We start from the raw sequence: 9,234 nt of genomic DNA, 5'->3' as shown, positions 1-9,234 counted from the left end.
GACAAAATGGAGGTCAAATTTGATATTGACGATTTTCACTTTCACCATTCATCAGTAATGGTTCTTGTGATATTGCCAGGACACAAATAAATATTAATAAATCCGGTTTGCTGTCGTTGTGACAGCCTCTTGTATAGTTGATGTGTTTCCCCCAGTTTTGGTTGGTTAATTATTTTTGCTGATTCAATTTATGACTTTTGAACAGGGGTATACTACTGCTACTTTTATTTTGCAGACAGAAACATCTAAGCAAAAGTATAACAGTCATAGCATGATGGTACATCTAGTTGAAACAGTTGTTTTTAATTTGGTCACGCAAAATGACTATTATTGTCCAAAATGTTTCTGATAACACTTTAAAAACCTGTTTTTTTGTAAATCATGACTAAAGCAAATATTTATTTAAATATTCTAAAAGTGTGTACATAGAAGCTACAGGGTAAAATTAAATTATAAATATATCAGGTGAAGAAATCTACCCAATATTATCACAAATTGTCCAACAGTCTCAAGCAAGTAACATATACAACCATGATGCATTAGGACCTTTTTATTTTTATTTTATTTTTGTTATTGTTACTTATTGCGGGTATAGAAGAAATATAGAATTATTTGTTTTGTTTTTAGTGTATTTTGACATTTCACTAGTACTTTTCTTGATGTTCATTGTATCACAACCATTTTTTCCTATCATTGCCTAAACCAAGTAACTGAACCGCATTTCTAATTATAAGATATCTGTTTGTATTCACTTCAAAAGTCAAACTGCAGAAATTAACATGGTCCAATATTTGTCTTTATAGAATAAACAGACTATAAAGGTAGGTTTGAAACATTTAAAACTTAAAGCTTTGAACACATTTGAGACTCAAGTTAACAAGAAGCTGATCATCTCTCTTTTTACTCTGTCTTGTTTGAAATATTGGAAACTTAACTAATTTTTATTCAATTTTCTCGAGTAGAGTAATAACATGCTAATGAAGTTACCAAAATGTGAAACTTGTCTCACCACTCTAATAAATACTTCAAGAAAATGAGAAAGTCTTGAAATGTGTAAATGCAAAATAAAGAATGTGGGAAAATAAGTTTGTTTACATATTTTGAACATGAAAACAGCAAATATAACACACTTGTTAATCTTTCAATTATTTTTCAACACTTTTACACATTGTTTTTGACTTCAGAATTAATAATGGTGGATTATTCAACTTTAAGATTTATAGCTTGAATGAGAGCCACTAATACTTTAGGTATTGTATTTATTCCTGTAAGAAAAAAATCATACAAAAGGAAAGAAAGAAACAAAAAGATAAAGAAGAACTGACAAACGGATTTAACATTTAATGGATTTTATATATGAAACCATAATATGAACAGCATGCTGTTGTAAAGCTTTTTTAAAACGAAATTCTTAAACTGACTAGAAACCAATTATATTTTTGATATTAAGTTCAAGGTAATATGTACATATTTAAGATATGAACAGATCATTTTGTACGTAATATTCAAAATAAAATTCTCTCATAAAAGAATTTAAAATTAAGTATTAACCAAGGCATCAGAGTTTTGACTATCAGACCTCATAGTTTTGACTTTTATACATCTGAGTTTGAAAGAATTTTCTTGTATCCATGTTTCTGCTGCATACACCTATTTATATAATAACTAAGGTGTAAGGATGTGTTGTATCATATTATATATATAGAGACATAACAGTGATACAAGTTAAAGAACCAAATATGTATTTACCAATGTGTTGGTCTCTTCTTTTATCATCAGTGTTCTTGTTATTGCAAATTAAATGAAAATAGTATTTTATAAGATACACAAAATTAAAAAATGATCTATAATGAGCTATATACCTATATTAACATTCCTTTGTGTGTGTGAGTGTCACATGTGTATTTAAATGTGTATGTGTGTGAAGTTTTTGTTTTTTTGTTAATTTGTTGGCATTTTTGTTGAGAACTGAGAATTGTGATTTTTACACGTTTTCATGTTTTTTTTATTGTAATTCTTCCACAAAACCTTCTTCCTTGTTAAGAGGAAGGGTAATTTATTATGTGATGAATTTGTTGTTGAATTTTAAATATATGATAAGTTATCATGATATTGTAGAAAATATAACCATAATAAATGAGATTTCTTCACTTACAATATGTTTTTGTTTGATTTCAGTGTCATCAGTCAATTTCAGATCCTACATTATTATGTTTTCGTCTAGATTCACTACGAGTTAATCTTTGATTCGTCTAGATGCACTACCAATTAATCTTTGAATCGTCTAGATGAACTACCATTTAATCTTTGAATTGTCTAGACGCACTACCAATTAATCTTTGAATTGTCTAGATGCACTACCATTTAATCTTTGAATCGTCTAGATGAACTACCAATTAATCTTTGAATCGTCTAATTGCACTACCAATTAATCTTTGAATCGTCTAGAATCGTCTAGATGCACTACCAATTAATCTTTGAATCGCCTAGATGCACTACCAATTAATCTTTGAATCGTCTAGATGCACTATAAATTAATCTTTGAATCGTCTAGATGCACTACCAATTAATCTTTGAATCGTCTAGATGCACTACGAGTTAATCTTTGAATTGTCTAGATAAATTTCCAATTAATCTTTGAATCGTCTAGATGAACTACCAATTAATCTTTGAATCGTCTAGATGAACTACCATTTAATCTTTGATTCGTCTAGATGCACTACGAGTTAATCTTTGAATCGTCTAGATGAATTACCATTTAATCTTTGAATCGTCTAGATAAACTACCATTTAATCTTTGATTCGTCTAGATGCACTACCAATTAATCTTTGAATCGTTTATTACCAATTTATCTTTGAATCGTCTAGATGAACTACCAATTAATCTTTGAATCGTCTGGATGAACTACCAATTAATCTTTGAATCGTCTAGATGAACTACCAATTAACCTTTGAATCGTCTAGATGAACTACCATTAAATCATGGAAAGATATGTTTTATTGGCAAGTTGCTTCTTGGAGTTAATGTTATGTTCGCCTAAAGTTTATGTTGATGGAAATCTTTTTTCTTGAGAGTTTTGGTGTTGTACAATTTGTGAGCCAGAATTTGTTGGTTAATATTCTTTAGTCAAGACATATTGCTAGTGCTTTTATTTTGGAAGGAAGAGACGTACGTCCTACTATTTTTGTAGCTTTCTTAACAGCTTAAAAATTACTCAAATTAGAGCAACATGCTGTCCTCTCATACCTTGACATTACTTTCTTCTCTAGTTATCAAATAAGTTTTCAGGAAGAAATCTGTTCTTTGACATCTTTACATAATCGTTAACATATAATGTGTCTGTCTGTCACCGTTATATGGCAGTGGCCTTTATTCCACATCGTGTGATCAAGGTAAGTTTTCAAGATGAGGTTTTCCTCAGCAACTATCAGTTGCCAGAAGTCTGACATTTAATTTCAGATCACATTGGTAATGTTAAGGGCATACGATACAGTTATGATCCAATTTTTAAAGTTTGATGAAAATTTCCATATAGGCTATTTTTTGCCTGATTAAATCAAATATGTAATAAAAATTAGGCAGTGGCTATTTGACCGGCACCGGCAAAATAGCAAATTTGCTATTTGACCGGCACCGGCTAAATAGCTAATTTGCTATTTAGCCGGCACTAAATAAAACTGTTGATTGATGTGATTAGTGGATAATAAAAAAGCTTAATAATAATTTAAAATCATTTTATCACAATATCAAGCATTAAAAATATATTACAATAAAAAATAAAAGATTTTCATAATTAAATAATTTATAACTTTATAATATTAATTAAAAGCATGAAAACACATTTGTAAATACATTATTAAATATATTTTTTCTAAAATATTTATAACAAAATGTTGATTTTCAAATTTTAATCTGTGTAAAATCTATGGTTTAAATATTCTGCCAGTGATAAAAATAGTGTTATGCAAAACTACATCATAAAACAGATATGACAGACAATATTAATAGTTGTTTGCTACTGAGACTACTATATTACAATGTGATATAGTAGTCTCAGTTTGCTATGAATTTCAAATGGACACATGATTTAACATTTGCAATTGTTACAAAACCAAGTCTTTGCCTTTGGAAGTTGTTTAGTCTAGCACAAGATAAATGTTGCCACTCAAAACAGGAACTACACATTACACTGGCTTCCTTTGAATCTACATCTTGTGTGCATATGTTACATATGTACAGAGACATATTATATGTCTCTGATATGTAGATAGGGTTCTTTTTCTCCTCTTTATATACGCTCTAACCAGCCAGGGGTGTAGCTAGGCCAAAATAAAGTGTACTCAAAGCTGGGGTAAGTCATATGGCGAGGGTTTTGGGGCCCCTCAAGGCCCCTGGAAGCTCTGGTGTTAATAGTGAAAAATTCTGCATTCTCGCAATTTCCTGGAACTTATTAAACATGACCTCATAAATATCATATAATAATTTCAAGAAAAAAAATAATTAGAGAAAAACAAACTTCTAATGTGTATTGGGTTAAGCTTGATTGGATAATAAGGAGCAGCGTCTGTGCAACTTGCATGCTATTTTTCAAAATGAGAAAATACTTAAATAAATACAATTACATTTCTCTTTGTTTTGGTCTTTTTTCACCTTTTCATTCTCAAATATAATTCTAAAAATCAAGGGACATTTCCTTCTTATACTGAAAAAAATGTGTCTGATGAAATTTTTAATTTTTAAGACCAAGCCAGATAATCTCTTGGTTATAATTGTATTTCTCAAGTCTTCTCATGGTACCGAAAGACCATTCTGCGATTGCATCGGCAACACAATCACAATGCTGGTTCCGTAAATAAAAAGAGTATACTAGTTTCCGGAATGTAGTATAGCTACAAAGTGACTATTATCATATTTGTATTTTACTGTTTAATTTATCTTATTATTTCACTTCTATTCATAATAGATTCACCATATTTTTATTTTTGTCAAATTTTCGATGTGTACACAGTTTTTTTAATTTTTTTTAGATAAGAGTTTAAGTGTTTATATGAGCAACAGTAACAAATGTTTTTAAATAGAAAATTTTGATATTTAATTCTTAAATTTTAATTCCAGTTAGATATGATTTAATCAGAGCCGGCTAAATAGCAAATTTGCTATTTTGCCGGTGCCGGTCAAATAGAAAATTTGCTATTTTGCCGGTGCTGGTCAAATAGCCACTGCCTAAGAATTAAATATACCTTCAAGTGCTACTTTTTGAGTTAAATGAGATCGAAATTTTGTATATATGCTCAAAATTCGGATTTGTGGCCGTAGTTTCCCTTTCGAAAGTAAGACATAACTTTTTTTGTTTTAAAAGATAAACACAAATTGTTCTTTGCTAAATAATTTGTAATTTCTGTTTTTTATAAGAATCCTAAACATTTATTCATTTTTTATTCAGAAATAACTCATATTTATCAAATGGTCATGAATTGAGAAAAAAAACGTAATTTTTGCTGTATATTTATCAAAATTAAAAAAAATGCACTATTTACAGTTTTATAAAATTTGGTCCACATAATCTACCTGCAAAATGAACCAAAATGTTGTTTTAAAAAATAGGGGTCCATGCACTCGTTTTCAAATTAAAAATTCAGTCTGAATGATAAAAATCAGTCGAAAAATGCATCTTTTCCCGATATGTCACAGTTTGACGTCGCGAAAATAACATTTTACGTTAGCAACTCCCCTGTAACTATATCGTATGCCCTTAAATGTCAGAATGAGGTATGTTCATCATGTTCTGTACATCATTCGTTAACAATATTCGGTAAGTGAATAAGTACCGTAATCTTACGAAGAGTAGATTGGAAATCTAAATATATGTATTTTTGTATGTCCTTTTCGGTCATATAGCGCTTCAACTGTTTCGGTTTTTATCCATATTTGGCTTTCAGTTATTCGGCTTTGAGCGTTCCAGATGAAGTTTAATCCATTAAAGCAGGTTAGGAATAGGAAATATACTACTTTTTTTGCGTACAAAACGTTGTGATAGTTGCTCTGTTATATGAACGAAGATGCGTTCATTTGATTGATAAATTGACGAGGTTGGACGTAAAATCTTTGCCTAAAATATAGAAGCTTCCGATAAATTCACAAATCATGCATCCGCCTGGATTCTATATAAAATGGTCTCTCATGCAATGTCACATGTTTATTCTTCCCTTATCTTTGCTTTCTCTGTTTTACTCAATTTTGCTTCTTATTTATGTATGTTATAGTCGTTAAGACGGACTGGGAATTCATACTCGATGAGGTTGATTTCAATGTGCATATCTGACTTGGCACCGATATATTTTCTTTGTCGATCATGTTCGCCTAATGTTGATGTTAATTGAAATCTTTTTTCTTCAGTGTTTTGGTGTTGAACATCCTTGTGAGCAAGAATTTGTTGGCTACCATCCCCTTTAGTCAAGACATTTTAGTTTATATTGAGTGCTTTTATTTTGGTAGATAGAGACATACGTACTACTTTTTTGTGGATTATGTTCGCCTTTGAGAATCATGTTGCATAACTGTCTTGGCACCGGTAGGTTTTCTTTGTGGATCATGTTCGCCTAAAGTTGATATTGAGAAGGATTAATATTTCAACAGACAGTCGGTGTTCCAATGGGTACTTAATGTGCACCTCTACAGGCCATTTGGTTTTTGTACTCGTATGAAGCAGAATTCATTCAGAACCTTCTAAAAGACAAAAAGAAAAAGCACCTTGCGAAATTCTTAAATCTTTATTTCAGATATATTGATGATGTCCTATCACTGAATAACCCATATTTCAGTCAATGCATCTCATATATCCCAGTAAACTTGAAAGTACGGATATTACTGATACTAGAAGGACTGCTTCATACCTTGATCCTTTCCTGAATATTGACATAGATGGACGACTTCACACCGAAATCTATCACAAACGGGACGATTTCAACTTCCCAATTATCAATTTCCCTTTTCTCAGCAGTAAAAGAGGGACAAAAGATACCAGAGGAACAGTCACGAAAGTAACATACCCTCTGTCCCATCGTATGGTGTTTACATTTCTCACATGATAAGTTACTCGTGCATGTTTACACTGTACGGACTCCATATACAGAAGTGAGCTCCTTACGCAGAAACTGCTCCAGCAATATTATGACTAAAGGAGGAAAGATTAAAAATGATATGGGCACCATCACGAATTGGTAGATCCCTGCGATGTTTCTGTGTCTAAACTAACTAAGCACATTTTTACCACGTCTTTTGTGGTTTACCATTTATTTTTGTTTTACAGTTTGATTTATAAGATTTACAGACATAGCTAGATAATACAATTAATAATTTAATTATTTAATTACTAACACAATTCTATATTTATATCCTTGTAATTTTTATAAAATACATTAAATAACATAATTACAAACCTAATCTTGATGTATTTCAAATTTTAGAAATTTACCTGTGATATCTCTTTTGTGGCGTTGATACAGTCGTGTGACGTACAGTTCATGGTTCTGTTGTGCTGTTTTGTGTGCTGTCTAGGTTGTTTTGCGTGTTCGTTGTTATTTTGTGGTTAGCATGTCGAAATGTACTATTGTATTGTTTATTTGTGTATTTCTCTGTCGTTAATGTTCTTGCAATTATTTGTACTGTATTCCTGTCATGTAATGTTGTCATTTTAGTGGTATATCAGGCTAACATTGCCATAAAAGCGCGAGGTTTGGCTAGCAACAAAACAAGGTTCAACCTACCATTTGGTTCAACCTACAATTTTTTCTTTAAATGTACTGTACCAAGTTAGGAAAATAGCAGTTGTTTTTTTTATAATTCGTTGCTGTGTGTATGTTGCATTGTCGTTTGTTTTGTTGCACTTCAGTTTTTCTGTTGTTTCCCACTTATAGTTGATGTTTTTTCCTCGGTTTAAGTTTGTAACCGGATTTGTTTTCTCTCAATCGATTTATGACTTTTGAACATCGGTATACTTCCGTTGCCTTTATCTAACTATCTAAATTTACAGATTGTCTTCAGTTGTGCCATATAAAACCATGCCGAACTATGATCTAAGATCTTAACTCTGACCAATGTGAACTGAATGTGGTGAATATAATTTGCACACAGAATTGTACAGAGTGATGCTTATGCTAAAAAAGAGGGAACTGTAAGGCATCTGAGTATTGTTCAAAAATATGCCAAGGATTATTAATCCCAATTTATACCGGTATTATATATAGTTTCCACCCTTTTCATAATAAGTAGATCTTTAGAAAGAATTTCAAATTGTGCTGTATAACCATTTGTTAGTTTTAGTCTAAGGTCGACAGATTATGTTGTTAAGCCAAAAATCACTGTTTTGAAAATATGCTTTGGATACTATCGTAAGGTTGTTGTTTGTTGCACTTCAGTGTTTCTGTTGTTTCATTGTTTTTTCTCTCTCATAGTTAATGTGTTTCCCTGGGTTTTAGTTTGTAACCCGATTTTGTTTTCTCTCAATCTATGTATGACTTTCGAACAGCGGTATATAACTGTTGTCTTTATTTATCTTCCAGATAGTTGTCCTTTGTGTGGTTTGAAGAGAAGTCACTATGACGTGCGTTATATTTATTCCATGTTGTTTCGCATAGCTCAATAGTAAATACAAGGCCTATGTGACTGAATTTGTAGATCGCACACTCGAGTCATGTGCAATAAATAATTATCTCCTCCAAGGAGGGGTTATAAACATTTTGGAAATTGAAAGAGAAATGAATTAGACCATGTATTCAATCTAGGTGAAACAAATGTGAACGTGTCAACTGATACCAATCACCTGTGTATAGGTAGAATGGTTTAACTTATCGTCGAGCACATAATTCAGCATTCGTGTAAAATGTGTAAAAACACTTACTTAGCTATAACCGATACCGGTTCTTGTTTCTGAAGTCCGTTAACTATGTGTGGCCTGTACGATACCATCGCTGAAACTGCGGCACTTTACGGATGTGAGTAGACTTGCTACACGTCCCTTCCTAATTATTATTATTTTTTCAATTTTGCCCCTTTAATAATTTTACTGCTATAACTAGGAGATTACAATTATACTGACATCTGCAGGAGGAAGGCTTTCTCCAAGGGCAATCAGTAGGCTGGCACTTATCAGTAAACATATAAATTAGTAAGAGAGAAATATTAGAAAGGGAATTGTAGCAAGTCTAGGATGTGAGCTTTAGAACGGATGTAAA

This window comes from Mytilus edulis, chromosome 1 (assembly GCF_963676685.1).
Source record: "Mytilus edulis chromosome 1, xbMytEdul2.2, whole genome shotgun sequence".
Lineage (NCBI taxonomy): Eukaryota > Metazoa > Mollusca > Bivalvia > Mytilida > Mytilidae > Mytilus > Mytilus edulis.
This window is presented reverse-complemented; position numbering follows the sequence as displayed.